The sequence below is a fragment of the Lasioglossum baleicum genome, chromosome 18, assembly GCF_051020765.1.
Source record: "Lasioglossum baleicum chromosome 18, iyLasBale1, whole genome shotgun sequence".
In the NCBI taxonomy this organism is placed as follows: Eukaryota; Metazoa; Arthropoda; class Insecta; order Hymenoptera; family Halictidae; genus Lasioglossum; species Lasioglossum baleicum.
This window is the reverse complement of record NC_134946.1, coordinates 8,136,634-8,150,635: the sequence shown is the minus strand read 5'-3', so window position 1 is coordinate 8,150,635 and position 14,002 is coordinate 8,136,634. Positions and strand designations below refer to the sequence as shown.

The 14,002-nt window shown below is 37.1% G+C and overlaps 1 protein-coding gene and 1 long non-coding RNA gene across 7 annotated transcripts in view; both read right to left on the bottom strand.

The window, feature by feature from the left end:
* The window catches only part of LOC143217866 (uncharacterized), a 50,121-nt gene extending 39,526 nt beyond the window's left edge, over positions 1 to 10,595 (bottom strand). The window contains exons 1-2 of one of the 3 annotated variants that reach the window (XR_013010919.1): positions 4,759 to 4,890; positions 4,596 to 4,650 (exon numbers count right to left, since the gene is read on the bottom strand). This is a non-coding gene — a long non-coding RNA (uncharacterized LOC143217866). The other 2 variants (XR_013010918.1, XR_013010920.1) reach the window with 2 other exon arrangements.
* The window catches only part of Mib1 (E3 ubiquitin-protein ligase mind bomb 1), a 640,458-nt gene that overhangs the window by 183,215 nt on the left and 443,241 nt on the right, over positions 1 to 14,002 (bottom strand). The window lies entirely within an intron of this gene.

Genomic DNA, 14,002 nt, shown 5'->3' with positions numbered 1-14,002 from the left:
ATGGTACAATGGGGCTGACACGATGCAAAAAAAAAAATTTTGTTTTTATGTCATTTTTTCAGAGATATGAAGGTGACCTTCATTTTTTTAAATGGAATGAGGTATTTTTTAATACATCAATCGATGCAGCTGGACATTCGTTATAATAAAGTACTACCCTATGTATGTCGAAAAGTTATTAGTTCAGGAGATGTTTCAATTTAAATAACTCTAAAACACCATTACTGTCGTGATAAGACGTTACATAAGTAAGTAAACACTGACGTCGTAGTACGACAGTAATGGTATTTTAGAGTTATTTAAATTGAAATATCTCCTGAACTAATAACTTTTCGACATACATAGGTTAGTACTTTATTATAACGAATGTCCAGCTGCATCGATTGATGTATTAAAAAATACCTCATTCCATTTAAAAAAATGAAGGTCACCTTCATATCTCTGAAAAAATGACATAAAAACAAAATTTTTTTTTTTGCATCGTGTCAGCCCCATTGTACCATTCAACTTTGTCCTTACCATATTTTACGTATCTTTAGAAACAACAAAGATATTTGAGGTGGTAACGTTTGGTGACTCACCCTGTATATCCGAGATAAAAAAATTCCCAAACCCACCCTCCTCCAATTAAAAATTGTAAACAAACACTTTTGATTGTACAAGGAAAGTTGAAAAATCGGTCGAGCAACAAAAGTCGGCAGGCTTGTGTCGAACTCCTCCATATCTGACCTCACTTGCTCCTGGAGGGGTGTATAATCCGAAACAATAAAAGCGGCAAGTGCAGGGAAGAAGTTTGTTTCTCGAAACAAGGGGAACAGCTGCTCGTGGCTCGTATTTTACCGGGTTCCTCTCGTTTTTTCGTTTCAACGGTACTTTCAGAATGCGATTTAATGTCGCCCTACCCCTTCGCCCACCACCCCACAGCCCTCGGTCGCCGGGGATATACGCATAGGGTATGCAACGACCTTAAAAGAGAGGATAAAGTATAGCCGAGGCAGAGAACGAGAGGAGAAACAGTGCCGTAACACGACAGTTTCGTCCTGGGTGCTGTTACGGAAGAAGAAATGGCCGATTCAGATGAGTGGGGGGAGGTAGCGTCGTGTGGGAGGCCGGGTAACCAAGATTTACATTTTTTCGCGGAAATGAAAATACCGAGGAACTTGGGGCTTTTGATCATTCTTTTTCCAAGAAGTGGTCCTGTTCAGAAACAAAATGGCGATAGAAAGTACGTACATTGAAGTTTATTAATATATTTCTTGTTTTTGTTTTCACTATGTTAATCTGAGTGTCAGCGTTCCTTCTCGCAGCCCGTCTCCATTTCCAAGCAAGGACCTCAACTAAAATTGCTATATCTTTTACAATTGTTTATGCTTTTTCGTGAAGAAATTACGAAAGATATTTGAAGGTACACTCTTCCAAATAAAAATAAAATCACTGCATAAAGTAAGCAGAATGTTGAAAAAAATTTATTTTCAACATAGAGTGCCCTGCGAAATGTGCCTTCAGAGATATGATCACATCTTTAACAATTGTCATGATTATTGCATAAATAAAATTCAAGGAATAGTAGGAAAGATGTACTTTTTCTGTTGAAAGAAACTTCATTTCTCACAAACTCATTAATTGCAAACTTGTAAAACGTTTTAAAAAAAAGTACATTCAGGAAAATGACTATATCCCCTGTAATTATTAATATTGTGTCTTGAAGAAATTATGACATATGCTCAAAGCCACGATTTTGCCAATAAAAAAATGGCTTCATTGCAAAACGTCGACGGGTTTCAGGGAAAAAATTCGCATATTATAAGATATAGCCGAGGTAAAAAAACGAGGGGAGAACAGTACCGTAACACGACAGTTTCGTCGAGGGTGCTGTTATAGAAGAAGGAATGGTAGATTCGAAAGAGAGAGAGAGAGAGAGGGGTGGTCGGGGTGGGGAGAAGGCACGCGAAGGCGACCGGGTAACCAAGATTTACATTTTTTCGGGGAAATAGGTTTCGCGATAAAAGGATTTCGAATAAAATTTAACTCGGCTGGTGCGCCGGCCCGGCTAGGTATTTTGATTTAGTAGTCGTTTGAGAGTTGGCAAGCTCTTTGGAGCGCCGCCAACATTTTTATGTTATTCCCCCCGGAGCCCCCAACCCTGTACCAAGGGCCACCGCCCCGTTTTTGTCATTTCTTCCGAGCTTTCTTTTCCCTTTTCTCCCCCTTCGAACATTTCGCGCCGAGTCAGTCGGAAACCAAACACTGAACGACTGCGGCGATATCAATGTCGTAAAACGTTTATGAACCAGTGCTGCATGCTGCCTATAGTCTTCCGCGTTCCGCGCTGTGCGAGTATACTGTACGCTAAGGGTCGAAGGGACTGTGCACCGAGTGAAATGAAACCGGGAAAGTGCAGGGTATGATGTGGACCGATAACAGCTGGAATAACTCACTAGTCGTTCGTTTGATCAAACAATGTTTTATGCGAAATTCGTTCTCTTCGAAAGAGCCTTTCAGACGAGTGCAGTTTCATTTTCTTATCTTGTGTACTTCCCTAGATAGAACGTGAAAGCGTATTAGACTAGTGTTCTGTGCAGTACGAGTTGATAACTGCTGGAGTGCCTCGCTAGTTGTTCGATTGATTAAACAACGTTTTATGCGAAATTCGTTCTGTTGCATTAACAAAATAGAAGGAAATTAAATAAATGGAAATTTTTCAAAGTATTCTGCGAAGAACGTGAAAGCGTATTGAACTGGTGTTCTGTGCAGTACGAGTTGATAATTGGTGAAGTACCTCGCTAGCTGTTCGTTTGATCAAACAATGTTTTATGCGAAATTCGTTCTGTTGCATTAGTAAAATAGAAAGAAATCAAATATGGACATTTTTCGAAATATTCTGCGAAAAACGTGAAACTGTATTGGGACTGGTGTTCTGTGTGGTACGAGTTGATAACTACTGGAGTATCTCGTTAATTGTTCGTTTGATCAAACAACGTTTTATGTGAAATTCGTTCTGTTGCATTAGTCAAATTAAAGGAAATCAAATATGGCAATTTTTCCAAGTATTCCAAATTCAGTCTGCTCCGTGAAGCCAAAGATTTTTCGTCGTTCTCAAAATCAACATTGATCTAAAGATTGAAATCTGCGCTTTCAAACGAGTTAAAAAAAAATTATCCACAAGTTTGTTTCTCGTCATTCTGCGACGGTTTGAACGAAAAGCGTGTCTCATTTTCGTGATGTCTGACGCGAACAACTTTATACTACTTGAGTGCCTGTTATATACACGTGATATAGTAATTCAGGACTATTTAACAGATCAAGTTTAAGTACCCATTCGGTTGAATAGCATGGTCTCGAGTTGCTGGCAGTTTCCAGTACACTTTTGTATTAAGGAACAGTTAGGGGAGTGCAAGTTGCTTTTTTGTATTTGGAAAATATCAGACTTCCGAATTTGTAACTACCTGACAAAAAATCGTACAGCGATCAACCTAGGCTCATTTTAAACCTCAATTCATGTGCTATCCAGCCTAGCTAGTTATTTTTTCTGAATGAAACTTTCCTATTAGTAATCACATGGAAAAGTAGAAATGACAATTTTAGACAATTTAACAAACTTAAATTATTCTATAATATGAAATAATTTTTTCCCGATTTTTAAACCACCATGGATTTGAAAATTGAAGTTGTTGCTCTTTCAGACGAGTTTAAAAAATCAACCCTAAGATTTTTTTTCTCGCCATTCTATTGCTGTGTGAATAAAAAATGTGGCTTATTTTCGCGATGTCTGACATATATCACTATGTACTACTTGACTGACTTAAAAACTATGTTAATTAGGCGACAAAAAATCGTATAGCAATGAACTTAGGTTCATTTTAAAGCTCCACTTGTACTCTTCCCAGCCTACCTAGTTATCTTTTCCAAATAAAAATTTTCCTATTATTAATCGCATGGAAAAGTAGGAATGATAATTTTAGAGTATTTTCCCAACTTAAACGATTCGACAGGGTAAAACAATTTTCTCCCGTTACTTCAACCACCATGAATTTAAAAATTGAAGTCGTTGCTTTCAGACGAGTTTAAAAAATCCGTCCTAAGATTTTTTCTCGCCATTCTGCAGCAGTTTGAACGAAAAATGTGATCGATTTTCACGACATCTGACACAATCAAACGTCTACTACTTGAATCACTACGTAATACGTAATACAGTCATCCGGAACCGTTTAACCCTCATTCGTCCCTTTCGTTAATTCTATACGTTTATCACTGTCCTGCGGATTTGATGCATTTTCCAGAGGAATGTAAAAATTCAGTGAGAATTCCAATAGCAAGTATTGTTGTGTTATTTTCGACATATTAATAAACATCCGCATTTATCCACTGATTCTACCGAAATTGAACAATGCAAATAATCTTACCTTAAGTTCTCATGTCGGAAAAGCTTTACGAAGCTTGTCAAATTTACAAAATCAACTACAATATCAATCTGATCATATCGATCTCCTGTCACAGCGTCACCCCGACACCAAGCTACGAGAGACTAGATTCTAAAAACGAGGGACGTACGAGGGTTGAACGGCCTATGCACCTAAGCATCGCGGTTCGGGTACCTGGGCGGCGTGGTCCGGAGTCGCTGGCATGGGGGTCATCGTCGTGTGGGTGCAGCTGGAGCGACAGCGACGGGGGATCCGTAGAAAGACGTAATAAATGCTTAATGTTATGCTTACTGAGAATCGCCGGGAGGGATGGGATCAATAGTCCTCGGACACGAACCAAGAGAGTCAGCTGGCGAGCCCGGATCACTCCACTGAACGTGTCTTGAGCCTGGGAGCGTTAATGAGACTAGGAGGCGAAGCGAGGCAGAGCAGAGCGGAGCAGAGCGGAGCTGAACGGAGCGGAGCAGAGCGGAGCGCGCCGTGTTCCGCCTGGCGGTTTGCTGCGTGCGAGAGAAGTGCCTATTGGGAGAGAAGGATATCGTGGGTGATGTTACCGACGGCGACGTCGCCGGAGAGAGAAGCTGCGTGGCAGCCGTGTTACGGTCGCGGCCGGCGCAAAGTATTCCGAGACACGGACCGAGCCAAGGCTGGCTCGTGTTTCGGGCTTCGGGTTTCCGAGCATTCTCCTGCATTCTGGGACAAGCCGCGCGCATGCGCTTTCATGTAGGCGTCGGCTGGGGGTTCGAACAGACCCCTGGCTCGGTCACAGTGCCACGACGACGACCGTGTACTAAGCTTTACCTCGCTGCCTCCCGTTTTATCACTTGTTCAAGAATCTTGCGGACAATCATAGGCATCCTACCTATAAGCAATCGGTTTCAAATAGAATTCTAATCGAGAATCAACGAGCAAAAAAAAACCCCCACGCAACATATTAACTGCATCACTTCTGTCGAAGTAAAAAAATGTTCCATGTGATTAATTTTAAGGAAAATTTTATTGACGAAAAATAACTAGGCAGGCTGGAAAGCGCATGAATTGAGCTTTAAAATGAGCCTAGGTTCATCCCTGTACGATGTTTTATCGCATAATTACAACAGTTTTTCTGTCACTCAAGTAGTACGTAGCGATACAAGTCGGACATCGCGAAAACGACGCACATTTCTCGTTCAAACAGCTGTAGAATTGGGAGAAACAAACGTAGGCTGGATTTTTTTAACTGGTCTGAGAACGAAGACATTGTCTTTTAAAGCTGTGGTGGTTGCGGTGCCAGAAAAAATTAATTTCCCAGTAGCCTGCTTATTATTAAAGAAATAATGGCTTACATCAATTTATTTTGCACGCATCTTGTGTAACGAAGCTTTGTAATTTCTCTTAGCTCGCCAAAGCCATTTGAATGTTTATTTTTAATTTGACATGACAGCTCCAGGACCGGCGTAACCGGAAGCAGTAATCACGACACACATACATCAGTCTCCGTATCGTCTGACCACGCGTGGCCGTTACTACTAGCAGCTCGCTTCGTCTCTGTGACCGCCTGACCACGCGTGGTCGTTACTACTAGCGTGCGACGCTCGGGTCGTTCAGTTCGTAGCTCGTCGATAAAAATACACCATAAAGCGTGGCTGTAACAGTCGTAACTATGTCGATTCCCGGGGACTCCCGGCAAGCTAGGGTGTCGTTGACGACGCGTCTACTATGCTCCAAGCTATTGCAGCGACACAAACGGCTCGTTATGCATTCTCTTCTTGCGGTATTGGGTCACACCGATAAACGACTCGATCTTATGAATGGCGAATTTATTTGTGTCGGTATTATGCACCGGGGAACACTTCCGTTGCATTTTCTTGAGATTGCGAAATTCCCAGGCGCCGCGCCGCGTCGGTTTGCAATTTTTAAAAAGAATCTTAACGACGCGCTATTAAACTATGCTAATATTAAAATGATGAGATTCTCATGAGCTTTAAAAAAAAAAAAATGAGTGCAGATATCGTTTCGAAATTTTATAGGGTTGTTTCACTGTGTCTGAGATGAACGCATAATAATTTTTTGAAGAAAAAATATCCACTTTTTTAAATACTTTTTGTTAATACTAATCTTTGAATACCACATTTTTGATTTTCCATAATTTTATATAGAAATATCCCAGTGGGGATTAAGAAATGTCATTGTCAAATTTTATCGGGTTGCCTGACTATGTCTGACTAACGTATAATCATTTTTTTCAAGAAAAAATATCCACTTTTTTTTAATACTTTTTGTTAATACTAATCTTTGAATACCACATTTTTGATTTTCCATACTTTTACATAGAAATATCCCAATGGGGATTAAAAAATGTCGTTGTAAAATTTTATCGGGTTTGCCTGACTATGTCTGATTAACGTATAATCATTTTTTCAAGAAAAAATATGTACTAATTCAAAAGTTATAACTAGAATTATATGTGTATACCACACTTCTAATTTTAGAAAATGTACTGCAGCTTTCATTCTGAGATTTTGTGGTTTCGTTTTACTATGAGTAATTCATGTTAATTTCGGCAAATATAAAGATATCTTTGTATTCGTATCGATGTTAGCAATTTTTTAATTTATCGCGCGAGTCAGACAATTTATTGCATTATCGATTAATTTGGAAGACTAAGAGAAAAAGCAAATGAAGCATCTGTTTGCAAGTTTTTTTTATACGGAGCAGTATTCTCTGATACACCGGTCGAAGCTGAATTAATGCAAATGCAATAGTATTTATTTACGCTCGGCAACATAATACAAAATCAGAATGCATTTTTCATTGGATTCTACATTCGGGTCGAAACAAGTTGTTTCTTCTCGGGAAAGGAGGAAATTAAACAGAGATTCGTTTGTAAAAATTTACAGAATAAAATCCAAGCTTTATTCGCGACCTCTCTTTGTAATTCCCCGTCATATTACGATTGTAATCACGAAATGTAGCATCCGCGGAAACTTCGTTTAGAAATTCTGTCCCCTGAGTCACGGCTGCGGAACTTAATAATTATTAGAATTATTACAAATTCCCACAACGATACGGAACTTTTTCCTCGTTCTGTCTGCGGCTCTAGTTGACGACGGATGTTGGGAATTAGTGCACGTGAAATCCTGTTGTTTTAACTACGTTTCCTCTAACTGGGGCTCGCGCGAAAATATAACGTTCCATAAAAGCTAATGAAAATTGTCTTTGCATTTAATACTTTTAAAATTAGGGAAGTTATAGCTGTTGTATAGCTAACATTTGCGTTTCAAATTATTTAAATACCTCAAGTAATTGTTAAGATAATTACTCGTATGGTTGATCGTAATCTTTTTGTAAACGGCAATCCAGGGATGGCATTGGGAATATAATTTTTTTCTATTGTTAATGAGCGGATTAAAATTTTGAAAAAAATATGTGAAGCAGACTTAATGTGTGTCTATCGCCTGGCTTTTGTTTCATTCGAATGTGCTAAATAATCGTGCAGGTATTTCGGTAGATATGAAGGGGTTGTTTTCTAAAAATAAATTTTTCTGGCCTTAATAAATGCATGGAAATTTTCAAAAAAATATGTGAAGTAGACTTAATGTGTATCTATCACCTGCCTTTTGTTTCATTCGAATGTGTTAAATAGTGATGAAGTTAAATGCTGCCAAAAATAGTGCTCCTTAATTTGGTAGATATCTAGGGGTTGTTTTGTAAAATAATTTTTTCTGGCCTTAATCAGCAGATTAAAATTTTGAAAAAGATATGTGAAGTAGACTCAATATGTACCTATCAGATGCCTTTTGTTTCATTCGAATGTGTTAAATAATCGTGCAGGTATTTCGGTAGACATGAAGGGGTTGTTTTCTAAAAATAAATTTTTCTGGCCTTAATAAATGCATGAAAATTTTGAAAAAAATATGTGAAATAGACTGCCTTTTGTTTCGACTATTTTATATGGTCTTTTGGAGTAATTGGCTTTCAGAGTTAATAAGGATGTTCACCTGAAAAGAAATCGTGTTTTGAAAAAAACAAAATCCGGTAGTACGATTTTCCAATAAAACGATGATTAATAGTATGTCATAGAATCGTTGGAGATGATCACTGTACCAGCTGGGAAAGCATAGTGTCGAAACAATTGAACCGAAGTGAGTAGAAAACGCGATGAATCGATATCAAGCGAACTGTAGAAATTAATGCCGGATTCGTCACGATTACGGGCGTGGGTGGGGGTAAAAAATACATGAATATGAATGATTATATAGACGTATGTTCCGGCCGAAGTTATTAATATTCCATTGAAAGCCGTGGATTCTATTCAGGATAGTACCCGGGAAATTCAGATGAATCGGGCGAATTCTGACCCACGGCCAGGGGAAGATTGCAGTTGAAAAGTGGACGGTCATTACCGTTTATGCTGGAAATTTGGATCGTCCTTTATGGGGGCTCGATCTTCTCGATTAAATTGATCGAACCGTAATATTGGAAACCGCCCGGAAAACAAACGGAAGCGGCGACCTAACAAAGATATTGGATATGTCGTTTGTAATTTTTAGATTCCGCTGGAAACCATGGTTTGTGATCTTAAATTCTGCTCTATTTGATCGAGGGACCGGAGAGGTTATTAATTTTTCACGGGTGGAATTATTTTTCATGAAACTGATAAATTCCGTTAGATCTGCAGGTACTATTCAATCAGTAAATTAAATTACTAGCACTATTAATCCTTGGACATCGTACGATTTTTATAGCTTAGGACCGTTCACAGCTCTAATTAATAATTTTTAAAAATTTAGTTTTGATGATATCTCGTGTTTCCGATATTCTAAATGAAACAGCTATTCAATTACACAAATTCAGTACTTAGATGACAATTTGAATGTTCCCGGTCAAAAATGAATTACACTGTATTAGTACTATTAAATTACATTCACTGGTACCATCTTTATATGTATAATATTTAATTCCTTTTACTTCATTTAATATTGAGTTTCTTTTATGCCACTTAATCATTCCTTTTATTCGACACAATATTGAATTGCTTATATTCTACATTTAATTCCTTCTATTCTATCAGAGTATTTTTAACATCTGATATTTTTGTTAAATATTTTATATCGTAATATTTATTTATTCTTGACGTATTGAATTGCTTTTATTCTACCGAATATTTAATTTCTGCTATTCGTCCTGACAATGAGTATTTCCAATATTCTCATTCAAAATTTTAATATTGTCTATGTGAACTGTTTTACAATTCATTATTGTATAATATTGAAAATCACTATTCAATATTTGACATTCTACTGTTCAATAAATTTTTATATTTACTGAATAACTTCCACCTGAAACATTTTTGCGTATAATAAATATTTTTGGAGATTTTCGTCTGTAACGCTTTGTAATGTTCACCCTGTATATAATACGGGGATTATTTAGTGTTTTTATACAATATTATACGCGACAGGATGCGCATCCATCAGTCTAAATTGTTTTTGACACCAATACCAAATTCTCGTCAGTAGAGAAACTACACTTCTTCTTGAAATAGGACTTTGACTACAATTTTACGCGTGATAATAATGTATGAATTGTTGTGAGCAAGTTGTAGGACGTGGACAACATGTTGTTAAGATAAACATCCAGAAGAACCAAGGAAAATAGTTTTTGATGCTTTGTAATTAGCGTAAAATTGAAATTATTCTTGAAGGGGGACTCTGATTAGAATGTTTAGGTTCGATAGCAATGTACCAATGATTATGAGCACGTTGTAGACGTGAATAATATTAACTGCGGTTGGTACCGGGTCACTCGGCAGCCTCCTGCGACGTCAGCTTTAATCGGCAGACGGATGAGGCCCCTATTGGCGCAAACAATGCACCAGGAGTATTTATTGCGGTGGCTAATACCGGTTTATTGGGATGTAAAATGAGGCGAGTCCGTGCTGACATGCTTGGTTTCCTCGTGCTCAAGTTCAACGGCGTCTCGAGCGTATAATGGAACCTGCTCCATCGCCTCTTCTGAATAAACCAACGAATGGTCAACCGTGTCGCTATTTACCTTCGATGCTACCGCGAGTCAACCTCTCTCACAAAATAATCAAACATCCATTGGCATCATCCTAACGAATCTTTCAGTTTTTATGAATATTTATGTCGACTCACCCACGGCTTTCTTGCCCAGGAGAAAGTAAAGACTCACCTGCAACAGAAAAGAAATTATTTTCAGGTTTAATTAGATTAATAAATTGCTCCGGGATATGAAATATACACTATTTAATTGGCAAGAAAGTTATCTCGGTATTTTAAGGTGAAATGAAACCGAATTTCTTTATTGAAACGTTGGACTTTTTAATCAATAAAATATTTTCTTATTTATTCTTGTTGGCAGAAGATCATCGAACAAAAGGGAAATATCTTATTCATTAAAGTCCATTGCTTGGATAAAAAAATTGGGCTCTCTATTTCACCTTTCACCGAAATTAAATACTTTCTTGCTAATTCAATAAATAGGCGTATTATTTGCGATTCTTTAAAATACAAACCATAATAAAAAGTTTAGAAAGCATTAATAGATATGCAACAGTAAAGCAAAATTTGATTTCATAATAGGAATAATTTCGCGACGGTAATTCAATAAAATAATTGAGTACTAAATAATCCGCAAGCGTGATTATATATATATACTCCTATTAAATACACTAAACAATTTGTGCACACAGTCCACATAATAAATGAGATATTACTGGTGGAATTTAATGTTTGGATAGCTAGTGGATCTAAATTTTGAGTTTCGGGGAGCGTTGCATGAATTTCACAAGATTTGTAGCGGCCTGGTTATTTTCGTTAATGATAGATAAATTGTCGCTGCGCTCTTAATTATTGTTTGCGGCAGTGTTACGTGTAATAATATGCCGGGCGCATTAACGCGTTGATTCAGTTTCGAAACGAAACGCGCGCTGCGGACCCTTGTTGTCGTAACAGCGCTCCGTTAAACGTATGCAGAACAGCTGCACGAATGCCTGCAACAATTTATCTGCATAATTTTGATTGGTGACTTTCGGTAATTAGGAAAAACGACCGACCGAATTGCCGCCATTTTGTCCGTGTTCCGAGCGACTTCCGCCATCGTTTACAATCTGTAGAACACGTCAGATTATAATTAACACCATAGAAAATAGATTTTTTCACTTATGTTGAGAGTGAAACTTGGCAACGTTTCCCTCGATGACTACTTGAGATATATAAATGAGCCAAAACGTAATCGATAGGTACAGATTAGCTTTATTCTGTCGATTTTTTTCAAAATTTTTGAGGGGCTATTTAAGGCAGAAAATTTTTTTTTTTTTACTACCCTTGTATGACCGAAAGGAGTAAGCTTATAAATTATTTTCTCGACGACTATTTGAATTATCTGAATGAAATAAAGTGCAAATAATAGGTGCCTATTAGGTCTACTTCTCATATTTTTTTCAAAAATTTAACTCATTCTTTAGGGGCAGAAAAAATTATTTCTTGACAGCTACCCTTACAATTAATCTCTGCCAAAATTGGGGATTGCTAACATTATAAGTAGACAGCTGATCTTTATGCAAAATAACAGTTTTCTACCTGCATTATAACAAAGTGGAGTGAATTAGGAAATTATTTTCTTTTAAAATATGTTTAATAGGTTGAAAACAATATAAAAGTATTTTTAAATTCTTCTAATGTTTTTACTATTTTGATTTACACCTACTCATTTTTTCCATAAATGCATAAAATCCGCTGTCTAATTATAAATAATTTTTTCAATCACTATTTCGGATAATCGTATAAACCAAAATGTGAATAGTAGCTACACATTGGTTCTACATCGTACAGTTTCTACAAAATTTTCTCCCGCTCGTTAAGCTCCGAAAAATACATTTGTTACGTCACAGTCGTCTATTTTGATCCTCTCGTATAATCTTGCATAATCTCTCGCGACCAAACAATCCAATTGCTGCACGCATCAAGCCCCGTTGGTATCAGGAAAACAAATCGCTATAACGATCGCTATCAATCACGCGTGTCCCCTAATCCTTCCTAAGTAACAAGAACTGTTTCCACCCCCGTAAGAAATCATATATCACCGATATATTAGATTCTGCTGTAAGTTGCTTTCTGTCAACAGCCAGACACAATTCTGGAAGTGTTATTTCGAATGAAAATACATAAAACAATAATATATACAAGAAAATTATATTATTATATTATGGGGTAAAATGAAGAATTCTGTAAATGCGAATAATTTCAGCCATAACTTTGAATCTAGTGAACACTTCTACTTAAAAAGATTAAAGTATTTTTTTCCAAACAGTAGTAAATATGCTAACAAAAGTTTCGAAGGAGTAGTTACAATAGTTCTATTTTATTCATCGAGTTTTACGACAAACATTTTTCAAACCAATTTTAAGGCAGACATTTCTAGCCATAATTGTCTATCGAGTGGATATTTCATTTTGAAAAAATTACTGTATCTTCTCCAGTCAGTGATGAACACACCCAAAAAATTTCAATGTGATAGCTATAATATTTCCACTTTATTTATTCATCGAAATGTGATACATCAGTATTCACTGTCAAGGCATACGTTTCCTGCCATAACTGTGAATCGAGCGGATTTATTGGCCTTAAAAAGTGACTGTACCTTTTCTAAATATCGATAAACATGTTCACAGAATTTCAAATTGATTCAGTATTCACTAAACCAAATATTCATTAAATGAAGTATGCACAGACATACATATCTAGTAATAATTTTAGGTAATACTTCAAAAAATGGCAAATCATTTCTAACATTTAAAAAAACAAACTATGCTATGTTTAAGTGGGGGATTTTTTTATTAAATCAAATATTCATTAAATGAAGTATCCAAAGAAATACATATCTAGTAATAATTTTAGGTAATACTTCAAAAAATGGCAAATAATTTCTAACATTTAAAAGAACAAAATATTCTGTGTTTAAATAGGGGACTTTTTTACTAAATCAAATATTCATTAAATGAAGTATGCGAAGACATACAATTCTGGTAATAATTTTAAGTAATACTTCAAAAAAAGGCAAATAATTTCTAACATTTAAAAAAAACAAACTATGCTATGTTTAAGTAGGGGATTTTTTAAACTGGGAATAAATGAAAATTTATTCCACTTTTCATTGGTTTCGTTTGACAGAATACCGACGGTGGTCGAGGACTAATATATTGAAATCTGCTAATAGGAAGCGGTGGTGGGGACACTAACAATGGGAGCGTGGTCCTTTGAGAGAAGATAGGAGATCCCAGGTTCTCTTGGCTAACGACTCGGAAGCCCGTTGAATGAGCGAGGACTGTCAATAAGATTATTCTGGGCTGGCGGCGATTTCTTGATTCATACGGGGAAAGAAGTTGAATCGTTTCGAAGCGTAATGGGTTATGGGTGCACGGTCGGACAGGGTGGGGTTTCCAATCACTTAGCTAATCACGCTAGTCAGCCAGCCACTCATCCAGCCGGCCAGACGAGCCGTTGTTCTTCCGTTTATCAGACGTGCCGGAACAAGGTCCCCGCCTGATTCCTCAGGGCGTGTACCGGCCTCACTAA